At 41.9% G+C, this 15,364-nt stretch overlaps 1 protein-coding gene across 1 annotated transcript in view; it reads right to left on the reverse strand.

Annotated features, from left to right (window-relative positions):
• The window catches only part of FSTL4 (follistatin like 4), a 488,847-nt gene that overhangs the window by 107,218 nt on the left and 366,265 nt on the right, over positions 1–15,364 (reverse strand). The window lies entirely within an intron of this gene.

Consider the following 15,364-nt stretch of genomic DNA (forward strand, 5'->3'; position numbering starts at 1 on the left):
CACTTCTTAGAAAGAAATTGCCACAGGAATTTTTTTCATTCTTCTAGAGAATTTTAAAAATCCATTGAGAGGTAATATATATTATTTTTTTCTGCCAATTAGTCAGCATCTCATGGTAACATAAGTTAATCTGTAGTGGACCTAGAAGGAAGACTACACTGGTATTTTTGAGAGTCCTCTATAATTACCCACATAAAATGTTTCAAGTTATAACTTATTTCAAATATGCTACTAAATAGGCAATATACTCAAGAAACCAGATGGTTTTTATCTAGACACACACAGGTTTTGCTAACTAAATTTGTTACAGATTTATTTGGTGGTAAATCTGTCTACACTTAGACTGAAATTCATACATCCTGAACATCAGACATAGCAACAGGTGGGGAGAAGTTGATTCTAAAAAATTGTTTGTTTAACTTTGGCAGGTTGGAAGTGGTTCCAAAATAAGGAAAACTGGAAATGTATTCTGAAATAAACCTGCATAAGGAAGATTATGTAAGATAATATAGTAGTAAGGAACTGAAACTGCTTGGGAAAAGGTGTCTTATCCTAAATCTGTAGTTTAATTGCACAGAATCACATTTCTATGACATCTAAGCATAGGCAGCCCAGTCCTATGATGAGTTACACATACCTAAGGCCATTGAAACCTGAAATAGGTTTAGGTGCATCTAACTCTGCATAGCATAAGGCATCATACATTTTTGTATAAGATGTAAAACTACCACCACCACCAAACACCCGAAGTAATTTGTATGCATGCTGAATATACTTTGCATTCAATAAGATAGGCAGACACCAGTCTTAGGTTAAATTTTCCAGATATTATTTTATTACAGGCACAGTAACCAGGAAGTGGTTTTGAAAGGTCACTAAATCTGTTGCTGTAGCTGGCCTGGAAACAGGCCTGCCCAGTTCCCTGAACAAGGTACAGCATGTCTGTCATCAGAAGACTCCGAGAAGGAGGAAGAGTTAGAGGTCCCAACAGCACCACAAGAGGGGGCTGAGCTTGTGGAAGAGCCATTGAGGTCCCAGCTCCTCAGGAAGAGGGGGAGTCTGCCTCAGAGGAGGCGGCTGCACACCGCCTAAGTCCCAGGGAGTGATGGCGCCAGAGAAGCAGGTTCAACTCAGAGAACCTTGACAAGTGCCAAGCTGCAGCAGAGGTCTACTCAGAGGGGCTCCTCATGAAAGGGACCTTCTGTAACTGAAAAGAATGGCTGCAGCTAGGACTTGATTGGGGCTCTACCAGCTCCAGGATAAAATTCCCTGTAGAAGCTTACAGCACCTGTTGGAAACAGCATCTATTTTTGACGCTAGCTCCAGCCTCCTATCCTGCCTGTGAACCCTAGGTGGGTGGTGGTGATGGTAGTGGCAGTGGTAGTGGTGGTGGCCAGAAGAAGTGGGGCACTTGGACTCCTCTCTGTAGTGAGCTTGGCCTGCACTGGACTATTCTCTTTACATAATCCTTTGTATCTACTGCCTGGCTTGCTATTTGTTACTCTGGATCTGACCTGGACTGCTTGTGTAACTCTTGCTCTGTTTGCTCTTCTGTTGTACTTTCAGCCACTGATTTGTCAGCCCTGCCTGAGCATCAGGGGAATAGGATAATGTCCACATCTCATTTGCACCCCCTAGACCGTTAGCTCAAGCCTGAGCCTCCTATTTCTTTGTGACCAGCTGCATCTCTATCTGGAGAAAGCAGCTCTTAGCCCACACTGGACTATATTAACATACTCTACATGGGGCTACTTTTGAAGACAGTTCAGAAGCTTCCGCTGGTGCAGAATGCGGCCTCCTGGTTGCTTGCGGTGGCCAGGCAATTGTGAACAGCTGCAGTTGTTGCTAGTGCAATTCCAGGCCCAATTTAAGGTTCTGGTGATTACTATTAAAGTCTTAAATGGGTGGGGATCACATTATTTCAAGGACCATCTGCACCTTTATGAACTTGCTCAGGTCCTAAAATGGATGCCCTGCTCATGTGCCTGCCGTATCTATTTGGTGGGCACAACAGACAGGGCCTTGTCTGTGGTGGCCCCATTCTTATGGAATGGCCTTTTAGGGGAAGGACACAGGATCCTTTCCTGATTGTTTTTAAATGGGACTTCAAGACTTAGATTTTCAGTCCATTTTTAATTGTCTGTATCCCATATTTTACATTTTGTAACTTTAATTGATTTTTTAAAAATATATCGTAATGGTATTTCACTGTTGCTATTTTAGTTGGCATTATTATTATTATTATTATTATTATTATTATTATTTACAGTTTCACGGATTTACAGTTTCATACATTTTGTAAACTGCCTTGAGAAGTTATTTTACCTTTAAATGTTGTTAAAAATATTTGAAATAAATAAATACATGTACATTGCACGTATTCTAGGGAGTGGATGGGAGAATCTGAAGCAGAAGAATTTTTGTGACAAAGATTGCATTACAAGATCCCAGACTTTGATTTGCTATGTTATGCTGTCTGATCATTGGATGTTAGCAACTCCTGGCAAGAGTACTACTTCTGTTTTGCAGAGTAGAAGAGAAACATGTATGATGTGTAACTATGTCGTCTACCCACGTATTATGTGAATGAGCCTATAATGCATTATTACTGCTGTTATAAAGAGTTAGCTACCAGCAGAAAACACAAACAGTGATATGGTACAGTCAGTGAACAAGTCATTTCATGGCTCAGAAGTGCATTATCAAACTGCAGTATTTCCATGTTATAATATCACTGATTTTATTACTGTAGGAGTGACAATGTCATATTTTTATACTGCTCCAGACCTCAGTGGAGGAGGAGAATGCAATACACAGGTGTTTGTAGGTTTATCTGAGGAACTTCAAAGCGAAGATGGGGGAAATTGGAGTGCTTGTTATCAAACAGAATATGGAGAATGTGGGCCTATCAGGAACGGATGCTCAGAATCTCATGAGAACAGTGACTATGGTGCTCCCAAATCCAACATTTGGGGAATGGGAGAGGGGATGGAATGGCTGGCAGGAGCGCATGATGGTGAAACTTAATCCAAGCAAGACAGAACTAGGGAGACCATATGAAAAAGAGGACAGGGCTGCTGTATCTTTAACAGTTGCATAGAAAAGAGGGGTGGGCTTTAACGGTGGTGATGAAGAGGGAATTTCTCCAGGTGCTGCATGCGTACAAATGACACCTGCTGAAATGCCCTTTTCTATGCAACTGTTAAAGATACAGGAGCCCTGTCCTCCTTTTCAACCTAGTAACAGAGGAGATGTGAGTTGCGGAAACTGGCTGTCTGAATGGAATTTTGCAACTGGTTTTAGATGGGGCTGCATTCTTCTTTAAGAATCAAGTTCATAGCTTCCTGGACTCAGAGCTATCTGTGGAAGCATGGTCAGCCATGTCATTGTAGGTGACAGGTGTGGGCACAGTCTGTTCCCTCCCCCCCATTCTGCTGCCTGAGCCACATGGCTTACTATGGCTCATAGAAGGACCAGCCCTGGTTCCAGCAGAACCTTGCTATATAAGATCAGATTTAACCTTTCCAATTTATGCAAAAACATGAAATCCATAAAGGTATTCTCTCGTTATCCCTACAAATAAGCTGTTTATTTTTTAGTGGAGTAGAAATATTTTTGCATCATTTCCACTTCATTACTGATAGCCAACCATGGAAATGCAGTTAAGATTTAAGCTCATCTCTGCTATAATTTTTAAAAAGAAATTCTATGAGCCTACTTGGGGGATGTGGGAGTGTCAGGAGCCCGTTTTATATATAATTTCCTTAGAAGCGCGGACTGTTGTGCTTGGGCAGCAATCTCCTCATTTTACACAATAGATTTACTACACCATCACTACATAAATGGAACGTATTATCCCTCAAATGCCAGGAGGGCAGGGCTATTAAGCCCAATTAGCCATGCGAGCTAGAAAACATCCATGCTCAGAGGAGATATATGTCTCCAAATTCTAAAAAAAAAAAAACCTGAACTCGCACCAGGGAATAACTATCATCACCATCATGCACTGCTTGTGTGCTTCTAGAAGCATTAGGCTGGTAAAATGCTACAAACAGAACTGCACCTTATTCTTATTTTGACCTGATCTGTGCCTAGGATGGAAAACCATTGGGTCTCTCATGACACATGTATGAGAAATTAGTTTCAGTTCATTTTTTACTATAATTGACTGAGTTAACTGAACATGGGCCCAAACATAAATTTGTGGTCGAAGCCTGTACATTTTTGAGCTTGTTGTGTGGAACCTAAAACAACTAAACAACTTTTTTTTAAAAAAAGCTGTACATTTGGGGTGGGGGGAATGTTGATGGAAAAATATTTTTTAAAAATGCAAACAAACATGCTTTAATCAATGGGAGAAAAAGAAGGCAAACATTTCAAAAAGGCACACAAAGTGATTGGGAAAATGTGCATAATAAATGTGCATGATATTCGTGCAAAAAGGAAAAAAAACAAAAGCTCTCATTCTGACGTACATTTAAATGAGAACAAACTTCAAGACAGAATTCAGAAAACTTGACAACCTCAAGTTTTGCTGATTCCCTTTTCCCTAGTAAGAACACAACGTGAGTATAATATCATGATAAATAAATATATGAGTTGTACAAAATGATGCATGGTGTGGAGAATGTGGATAGGGCGACATTTTTCTCCCTCTCCCATAATACTAGAACCTGGGGTCATCCTATGAAGCTGATTGGTGGGAGATTCAGGACAGATGAAAGGAAGTACACAAAGCACAAAGTTAAACTATGGAATTTACTACCATAAGATGTAGTGATGGGCACCAATTTGGAAGGATTTAAAAAGGAATTAGATACATTCCTGGAAGAGAAGTCTATCAATGGCTACCAGTCCTAATGACCATGTGCTACCTACAGTATCAGAGGCAATAAGCCTATGTACACCAGTTGCTGGGGAACATGGGTGTGAGGGTGCTGTTCCACCGTGTCCTGCTTGTGGGTCCCAGGTTGAAAGCTGGTTGGCCACTGTGTGAACAGAGTGCTGGACTAATGGAGCTACGATTAATCAATTAAACATGGAGATCAGAGCACCCAACACCTAGCAATTGTAGAAGATTAGAGGGAGCATGATAGGAAGACAGGGTACAATTATCAGAATTCAGGAATGGCTTGTATTTGCTAGATCTGCAGAAGGTCCTGCTAGACGCAGATGGGGGGAGAATGACTAAGCATGAAGATTGTCACTCCCTGTGGCAGGTATGTGTAGGCATCTGGAGCGGGTTAGGGTCGGTGAGCATTCAGAGGCACCATTGCGGTGATCGGTAATGCCTGAGGCTCCCCAGCTGCGAGCCCCAAGGCCCAGCTGGCAGTGGTAAGGGTAACCTTTGAGGCCAACCTTCCTCATCGACTTGGAGCCCTGCGGCACGAGGGGTAGTTGACATGCAAGGCCTCCCTACCCCAAAAGGGGAAGCCTGAGAGATGGTGAACTTTGAGGCGCCGCTCTCAGGCCGTGAATGTCTCACCTGATAAAACAACGGCATGAGGCTGGATTAGAGAAGATGCCCTCTTAGGTTTACCCTTTCTGCAGATCTATTAATAAATGTGGCCCTGTTTAAATTCCAATCTTGTGTCTGCCTCGTTATTCCCCACACTCCACATTCCCCACAGTGATGTTTGTGCCTTCTTCCTTTTTTTATTCTTATTTTTTAAAGAAGCATTTTCAATCAATCTGTTCCATACAGTATGAAACCAAGATCTCATTCGCAGGGACCAGGGATATATCGGCACTGTGATATTATGCAATGGCACAAAACATGCTAGCAACCCAGAAGGGCCTACATCCAGTTTCACCTAGTAGTCGCCATCTATTCACCCCACATCTAAATCTAGCTCATATCTTCACTGCCTGCACCATCACAATTTGCGTCATCTGATTAAAAAGAGAGCAAAGCCAGGGCAAAGCTTATATTGAATTTTAAAGTATATTCCTGAGAAATGGGAATCATAAGCATTCAGAGAAAGGACCCCACGAGACTTCTCTTTGAAGAAAAAAGTCTATTGCCCAAACTTTGTTGCCCTGAGGAAAGATTTTAATGGAAATGTGTAAGGTTTTTTATTATGATCATTCTACAAGGGGGGGGGGAGAATCCTTTCCAATTCAAAACCAGCTTGAGGCTCGATTCTCTGTTCATTTTGTACTGGTGCTGCATTTTTAGTTCCCTCTCATCTGCCCCCGTCTGTCTCACATTTTCACCCTGACTGCATTGGGCAGGTACAAGTACTCTGCTTCTACAGCTCTGAGCTACTCCTGAGTAGACACACATAGAGTTGAGCTGTGGCTTGTATGCTTGATGGGGAAAATGTCTAAATTGATGCAATCGACATCTGGCCCTGCACAGGATCCACCTGCTCTATCCTTGGCTCCATCCCAAAGTGCCCTTTGCTGGAATGTGGCACTTGAGATCCTTCCCATACTGGGTTTGGGATCAGCAATGGAGGGCCATCTGTATCGATGTATACCTGTCTGGGCATTACAATCAGTGATGGGGACTCTGTTATTATACCCATCAATAAAACCCATCATTGGCACAAGAGGTTGTGGCACCAGCATTGTGGAACTCACACTCACTCACTCTCGTGAACGGTGACTGCTGACTGCTTTTAAATAGGGCCCAAAGACCTGGTTGTTTGAATCTGCATTTAACTGAAACTGCTATTAATTGATTGACAGGCTGCTGGCCTGTAGTTGAAGATTCTAATAGTCCTTGTTATTAAATATTTGTTTTTATAGTATTGGCATTTTATCTCTGTAATTATTTGTTGCTGTAAGATTTTGTAAATTACCTTGAGGAGGTTCTCTGACCAGAAAGGCAGTATGTTAATATAATAAATAAACAAATAAGTAGAACCTTAGAGGCTAGATCTACACTACTGCTTTGCAGAGGTTTTGAAGTGCACCTGATACCTGTTGGGGCACATTTCACATTCCAGATACCGCTTTCATAGTGTTATTTCCTGTTTTTTGTTCCACATTATCCAAAACACTGCAACAAATGTCATTGTGTGTCCTGCAATGTATAACTCTGCAAGAAGTGTTACCATGATGGGATTGTAACACTTCCCATCAGTGTAAATGACAAAAAGTTAGAGACAAAAAGTATAGATCTGGCCCCAGTCCAGACAGAGGCAGTATATTTCCGAAACCTAGGTCTGTAGTCAAAGTACACAAGAGAGATAACCTTTGGGCTCTGTTTGAAAGCTTTCCAGAAATGCGTAGCTGGCCATTGGCGGAAATAGGATCCTGGGGTGGATCTACACTAGTGCTTATTACATTTTTTCCTACCATTGGAAATGTTTTAATTTGTGTTATTTTTAAATGTCACGGGACACACTCCAGTAATGTCACATTACTAACCTTTTTCTTTCCCGGTATTCATTGATTAGAGCAGGACACACTGTTTGTTTTATCACTGTAGCTTGTACTTTCTCTTCATCGCTAGTCTCTTTGCTCTGCCCACTTCCTGATCTCCTGCTTTGCCTCCCCCCACCCCGGTTGATTTTTTTAATGATTTTTTAATGGAAATTAAACAAATGCTTATATCTGTGTCAGTTTTAAAGATAAAGAGTTCAAAATCAGCACAGTGGCAGGTCTTAACAAGGGCTTTTAGCACACCAAATTTTATTCAGATTGGGTCATGCGTTGATTTGTTATGATTTTTTAAATTTTTCCCCTCAAGCCCTTTGGAGCTTATAGTGCACTAGTTTTAGGTGCCGAAAGGAAGTATCCACTATCTACACCCCCAGGAAAGTGATTGGCTGGCAATCGACGATTCAAAAGTCAGTGTGATACAACTATTATGATGTAAGGGGGCACATACGAACACTTGCAACGCTATTTAAACGTCACAGTGCAAGAAATACAATGAAAGAAGAAAGGAAAATACGACGACGATAAAACGTAAGCATCATGTGACCACATAGCATCATGTGATCCAATAAGTTATCACAACCCTCCCTTAAGATTTTAAACCATTAGTGTAGATCCCACCCTGGACTAAGCAGAACCTTGGTGGAGACCAGCAGGTATTTTCTTTTGTTGACTGCGAATGCATTTGGCAAGTCACTCTGTCAGTTCACAGAACTGAATTTCAGTTCACACCAATAAAATCCGAGTTAGGTTGCTACCATTCCCAAAGTAGTTCTGAGGATGAACAAAAGAAAGTTGCCACTTAAACATACAAAAATATTCCCACATACTTCTCTGCAGTGTGTGTGTGTGTGTGTGTGTGTGTGTGCACACATGCAGGTTTATAGAACCCTATGAATCTATTACGACAGTGCCCCAATTTGCTCACGCCAAAGCCTTTGTCCTTCTTTCTGTGCAAGGATATTATTATTGCTGAGGCATCTTCTAACAAAATAAAATGCTTTGGCAGCAAGCCAAACAACTGTACTTAAAATAAACCTCTCTGTGCATGCATTACACTACAGGGCATGCTTGAAGAGCATTAAACCACAAGACACACTTGCAATGAGAACCTGCATTAATCCACAGGACACACCTGTCATATTAATGATCTCATGCTAAATTTTCTTCTTCTTTTTAATCTAATAAATAGCTTTGCAGGGGTTGGATTCAGATTTAAGCTGGATCAACTGTGCTGGCAGAAGTAGGTTTCCCAGTTCCCTATTTCCCATGAGAGCCCCTCCAGCACCTTGAAAATGCAACACAGAGAATCAGGAGAGCCTGCTGGAGGGGCTCCCCCACCCTGCCAAATTGTCTACTGAATGTTCTAAATCGATCAAGCTCAATTGTACATATTGTACAATTGTTCAAAAGTAAGTCCTATTGAGTTCAATGCACTTTACTCACAGGAAACTGAGTGTAGAATTGCAGCCTCAGCCATAGGCATGCACAGTACATTTCATTAGGATGTGCACCCAGGAAATTTTCTTTCTTTCTTTCTTTCTTTCTTTCTTTTTTTCTTTCTTTCTTTCTTTCTTTCTTAAATGTGAACATTTATTGAATACTCAATCATAAAGGGCATTATTTTTATTCATTTGTTTATAAAACACCGTATGCACTGAGGCCCTACTTCAGTTTCAGCTTGCCTGACCATGGGAGGGCTGTTGCAGTGGGGCGGATGAGGAGACGCTCCTCAAGCTCCAGTATTGGTGGGGCTTTGTGGTGACACTGGCTGTAGGAGGGTCTTACAAGACAATATTAGGTTTCGGGGGCCCTCCTCCTGGCCTCTTTGAAATACAGCTCCCAACAGAGAGGCTCTCAGCAGAGTGATTCCTTTGTGCTCCTGCTGCCAAGAGCAAAGGTGTTCTCTCAGAAGCAGTGGTTCTTCGGCACAGCGGCAGAGCAGCCAGAAAGCAGCGGGAGGAGAGATCCCTCTATGTCTGGATCTCCCTATGGATCCTTATTCAATGAAACCCCCCCTCAAATCAGCACTTATTGATTGAGACATTAGGGTGTGCCTAGGCACACCCAGCACACCCCTTGTGCATGCTTATGGCCTCATCTTCTCTAAGTGGGTGCTCCTGGATAAACCATGGTGGATATAGCACTTATGAATTGCCTACCAACACACTTCCATAGATATAAGATCAGGGCCAGCATCCTGTTAAATGTTGTGGGCATTTCAATAAAGAGGATAAAAATAAGCATGAACCCTATTGGGAGTTTCTGAAAGGTCTTATTTAATCTAACATTTACAAGGCATAAACCAGAACTTTAAAAAATGAGTTGTTGTGAAAAACTGTGTACGCATGACCCCAATGTAAGTGTTTTGAACGCTAACTTTCTAGAGGTTAGCTGCACTCCAACTTGTGAATTTTCTAAACAATGCTCTAATATTCTTCAGCAGACCGCAACCTGTGTCTGCCTTCTTGAGTGCAAAGGTCCTTTATATACAGAACACTTCCGCTGCCTCCGAATCTTAGGTTTTTCTACACTGTGTGCTTTATCACTGACGTATCTAACACTAGTTCACCCTCATTTATAATGTATTCTTAAAAGACAATAGCAAGCAATGGTAAAAAAACAAAACCAAAACCCTTGCTCTTTATATTTTTGGGGGGGCGGTTTTGTGAACCGCCCAGAGAGCTCCGGCTATTGGGCGGTATAGAAATGTAATAAAAAAATAAAAAAATAAATAAATAAAATATAGTAAGCCAGGGGAGGTAAGTTTGACGTTGGCTTGTACAACTTCTGACTGCAGGTGGTGGCTTACTTTTTAGTATGCTTTTAGGATGTTTTAACCATGTATATTATGCTTTTAATCAATATTTTATGTATTTTATACTCAATGTTGTTCCTCACCTCAATCAAAATGGAGAGGCGGGCAAGAAATATATTATTATTTTTATTATTTTTATTATTATTATTATTATTATTATTATTATTATTATTATTTGACTGAAAGCTACTCTATACAGAACTATTACCTGCATATGGAAAATTAGCATACCAGGGAGAAGGCTAAGCAAGAATTCTTCTCTCTGATATTTAGAACTAAACTAAACATGATGCAGATTGCATCATGTATAGCTGAAAGCTGAGAACTTAAGAAGAGCCGTGCTGGATGAGACCAAGGGACCATGTAGTTCAACTTTCTGTTCACTCAGTGGCCAGCTAGCTCCTTATCTACTTTCTCCACACCATGCGTAATTTTATACACCTCTATCATGTCTCCTCTTACTTGCCTTTTTTCTAAGCTAAGCAGTCCTAGACATTGTACCCTTTCCTCATACAGCAGTTGTTTCAGCCCCTTGATCATTTTAGTTTCCTGTCCCACAATTTTCTCCCTGAAATCTCCACCCCTGCATTTTAAACCATGAAGGGGTTTAAAATGAGGAAAAGTCTCCAATGGAGTTTTTTCTTCTCTCTCTCTCTCTCTCTCTCTCTCTCTCTCTCTCTCTTTAAAACTTCCTTCAATCCTCCTGTGCTGGTGGGATTTGGAGGGCAGGAATGTTGAAGAGAAGGTTTAATCCACCCCTCCCAGTGCGTGGTGGTCCCAGGCCATACATACTTACGTTGGGGTAAATAAAAAGCTAACTTAAAGCTACATGCTGCTTGATTAATGTAATGTATAATTTGGCTCTTAGTCTTCTATGAGATGGGATTCTTTTTGTAGGGAGGAGCATTCAGTCAGGTGAATCCCCAGCTGCAATTGGAAGTGGTACAGCAGTGCATATGAAACCATATGAAAAGGTGACCATATGAAAAGGAGGATGGCTCCTGTATCCTTAACAGCTGTAAAGGGAATTTCAGCAGGTGTCATTTGTATGCATGCAGCCTTTTCATCCCAACAGTTAAAGCTGCAGGAGCCCTACTAGAGTGAAAGGATATAAATGAGGGCAGGGCTCCTGCAGCTTTCTCTCTGTTGAGGAAGAGGGAATTTCACCAGGGGCCGCATGCATCCAAATGACACCTGCTGAAATTCCCTTTTCTATACAGCAGTTAAAGATTCAGGAGCCCTGTCCTCCTTTCCATATGGTCACCCTACATGGGTGTATCATCTCAGGGAGAACTAGGCAGTTATGCCCTGGCTCTGCATTGATGCACATCGGCTCCAAGGGAGCCACACTGCATCCTGCCTTTGAAGGGATCCCAGAAGGAAGCCCTGACTCATCGTTCATAGGGACTGCTGCTGCCATTTGCCATTAGCACATGGGTTAAAAAGTCACCCCATGTCTGCATTTGGAAATATGAGCTTTCTCCCAGGCCCTTCTCATGTTTCCTGCCATTTTGAAGCACAAGCAGCTGGAGACACAGATGTACCTAGGTGACATTTCTGAAAAATATCAAAGCAGGCCATCCCAATTAGCATGCTCAGTAGCAAAGAACCAGCCGGCCATGTGTTATGACCATAATCCATAAATCCCTTGGGGTCCCCATCAGACTGAAACCTCTTCCTTATATTTCATACACCCAAGGACTCACAGAGATTACCAAAAGCTATACTTCACTTTCTTTTGCAATCTGAAGTTGTCATCAGAGTTTCAGCCACAGGATGAGACTATATAAAATACTTTAATTGATAGAACCTGTTTATGATGGCATTTGGTCCAAGAATAATCCCCCAATCCTGTTTTAATCAGTTTTCTTTATCTGGCACCTTGCAGCTGTCAGGTGAATAGCAGACAGATTTATTACAAAGCATCATTTCTGTTGGTGTTTTGGACAAAAGGTTAACTAGCTACTTTCAATTGTCTTGCATCTTACGGCTGATAGAGTTCCTGGCTCTTTTCTAATTTGAGGGAGATAATCACTATGGCAGTGATAAATGTTACTGCACATAATAAAGGTAATATTACAAATATTATAGCCTGGTTTTACAGCAGTGTCAAAGGTCTTTGCAATGAGTTTGATGCTCTGATTAGAAAGACAGGTTTTTAAAGAGTGTCCCTGTAAAAAGCCCCGTTCAACACCCAGACAAGGTTATTTCAAGGCTCAGAGATCTAATTAGCAGACTGCTGCAAAAAAAGTGGGGGAGGGGAGGAGGAGGAAGCAGAGCCCAAACAGTTTTCATTATTCGCCTCATACTGGAAGCCTGATCCACAGTGTTGCACACCTTGTTGAAATAAATAAGGAGCAGTTCAAGGATTACAATGGTCACTGTTTTGAGGCGTGGCTCAATCTTACTTTTACTGCGAGGCATCACGCTAAAGTTTGGGTGAGAGTTTTCTTCGCTTCATTTTTTGATAAGAACTTACCAACATTCCCACATTTCTTCATAAATGGGATGGAAAGAACTTGAAGGTGTGTTTTTTGGGTTGTGTTCCCCCCCCCCCAGTGAATATGGGAGAAAGCGAAAGTGGCAGGTTCATTCATCCCTACATTACACACACTACACAGAATATGAAGTGGTACACCGAGGGGGTAGAATTTAAGAGTGTCTCACTTCAGACTACATGTCGGGAATCATTTGTCCTGGGAGATCCAGGACAAAGAAAAGGAAGTACCTCACACAGCACATAGTTAAATTATGGAACTCACTACCACAAGATATAGTGATGGCCACCAATCTGGATGGCTTTAAAAGGGTAAATTCCTGGAGGTAAAGGCTATCAATGGCTACTAGCCCTGATGGTTGTGTGCTATCTCCAGTATTCGAGGCAGTAAGCCTGCATGCACCAGTTGCTGGGGAACATGGGTGGGAAGGTGCTGTTGCACCATGTCCTGCTTGTTGGTCCCTGGCCAATGGCTGGTTGGCCACTGTGTGAACAGAGTGCTGGACTAGATGGACCCTTTGTCTGATCCACCATGGCTCTTTCTTATATTCTTACTTAAATATGCTCCCCATGCATATAGTAAACAGGCACATCAGGGAAAGAGCTATGCTAGGTCTCTTTGAGCTGAAGGCCCAGGCAGCTATGTAAGGAACCTTGGGGTGGGGTGGGGGGACATCCAGAACCAATCTCCCTCTTTCAGATTAAAATGATACAGTTCACAGTTCTTTCACTGCAGCACCACTTTGTGTAATGCATAGATTAGCTGTAAGAGCAGTGTCATAACAGTAGGAGCAAGTGCTGAAATGCCACAAGCCCCCTCCGTCTCTCAGTGCAGAATATATAATGTGGTGTTCGAGCATCCTGCACCACATGTATCTATATTTGGAATCTCCCTTGGTCTGTGATCAGCCTCTCTTTCAATTCAGGGACAGAATTATAGGGTTGGGGAGATTTCACGTACATTTAAAAGTGATACAGCCCACCTAGAATGTTACTTTTTTACATGCAGGAAAGGAAATTCTGATCTGGCTCTCAGTTTCTGTTCCACGAGCCACCAAAGCTTGAGAGCTTGGAGGTATTCCAAATGGAGTTGGTGAATTTAACTCATTTATGGTTCAAGCGATTAATCCATTGTGTTATCAGCAAATTTGAACCTTAGAATTATGAATTCCTTGAGAGTCAGTGTTGCTTCTGTGTTGCAACGTTCTCATATGTTGTAGAATCCACCTGAGCAGGATCTACACTACTGCTTTATAATGGTTTATAACAGTTGTGACAACTGTTGGGGCCGAGGACACACTCCATATGCAGTTTTCAAACTGTTTTCAAAGTGTCATATCCTGCTCCGTGTAGATCTGGCCCTGCTTTTGTTAATGAGCTGTCCCATCTGTACTCACAGAGCTTTGCCACTGCCAACTCCCTCATTGACAGTATCTACACCACTGCTTTATAATGGTTTGTAATGGTATTGACAACTATTGGGGCCCATATATCATTTTCAAAATGCTTTCAAAGTGTTATATCCTGCTTGGTGTAGATCTGACTGATTTCTTTTGAGAAAATTTACAGCTCTATCAAACATTTTTTTTTTTGTTAAAAAAAACACTTTTTGGTATCATTCATTTCTTGTAGGAAATGACATCCAGGTTTTCTTTGCTGCAGGGGTATCAGAGTGTCCCAACACTCAAACTCCATTGTGCTACTGGCCCTGTTCAGAAGACACCTTAAACCACAGCCTTAACCACAGCTTTAACCATGCTTTATTCACCATGGCTAAAGCCGTGGTTTAAGGTGTCTTCTGAACAGGGCCAATGAGTGTTGTGAGACCTGAACTTTCATGAATGCCTGAGATGTCATGAACTCTCCCCCATGGTTATGAACATTTTACAAGTTTTTATTTTGTCTCTGTTTCTATTACTTTAATAAGTGTCTGAGCACTGCCCTCACTGTACCACTCTAAGGTGGGATGCAACATTATAATGCAAACAAAATGGCCAGCACCAAGCTGTGCTATTGCCACCACCAAAGCAAACAAGCGTACACCTATACTTCTGCTGCAAGGCTATCTCTTTTTTCCTCATCACATGGGACAAGAGACCCTACTGGCTTGAGATAGATACTAGCGAGAGTATAGCACTAATTATCTTCTAAGGGTCCTGGACCATACAATTTTTTTTTGGCAACAATAAAGAAGCAACTTTATCTGGTCTCCACAGTGGTCATTTCCAAGTGTCCAGCTGTTCACATGCAGTGATTCACCATATGGCTAGGGGATTTTCTTCATGCCGCCACAAACTATTTGGTGGGGGGATCAAGCTTGTAGGTGCAGCTGCTCTAACCAGTTGCTGGGGAACATGGGTGGGAGGGTGCTGTTGCACCGTGTCCTGCTTTGTAGGTCCCTGGTCGACAGCTGGTTGGCCACTGTGTGAACAGAATGCTGGACTAGATGGATCCTTGGTCTGATACAGCAGGGCTCTTCTTATGTTCTAACTAGGTGAAGAGTACCTTGTTCAATGCACATGTTCAGCACACATCTCTACTCAGGGAACCATCACACAGAAGTGCACAGAGAAAAAGATAGTCCTAATGAGTCAACTTTTGGCAAGCATGTAGTCAGATTCGCATCTCTGGTGTAATAATACTGAAAAGCAGGTTCACAA

The sequence above is a fragment of the Elgaria multicarinata genome, chromosome 3 (genome assembly GCF_023053635.1).
Source record: "Elgaria multicarinata webbii isolate HBS135686 ecotype San Diego chromosome 3, rElgMul1.1.pri, whole genome shotgun sequence".
In the NCBI taxonomy this organism is placed as follows: Eukaryota; Metazoa; Chordata; class Lepidosauria; order Squamata; family Anguidae; genus Elgaria; species Elgaria multicarinata.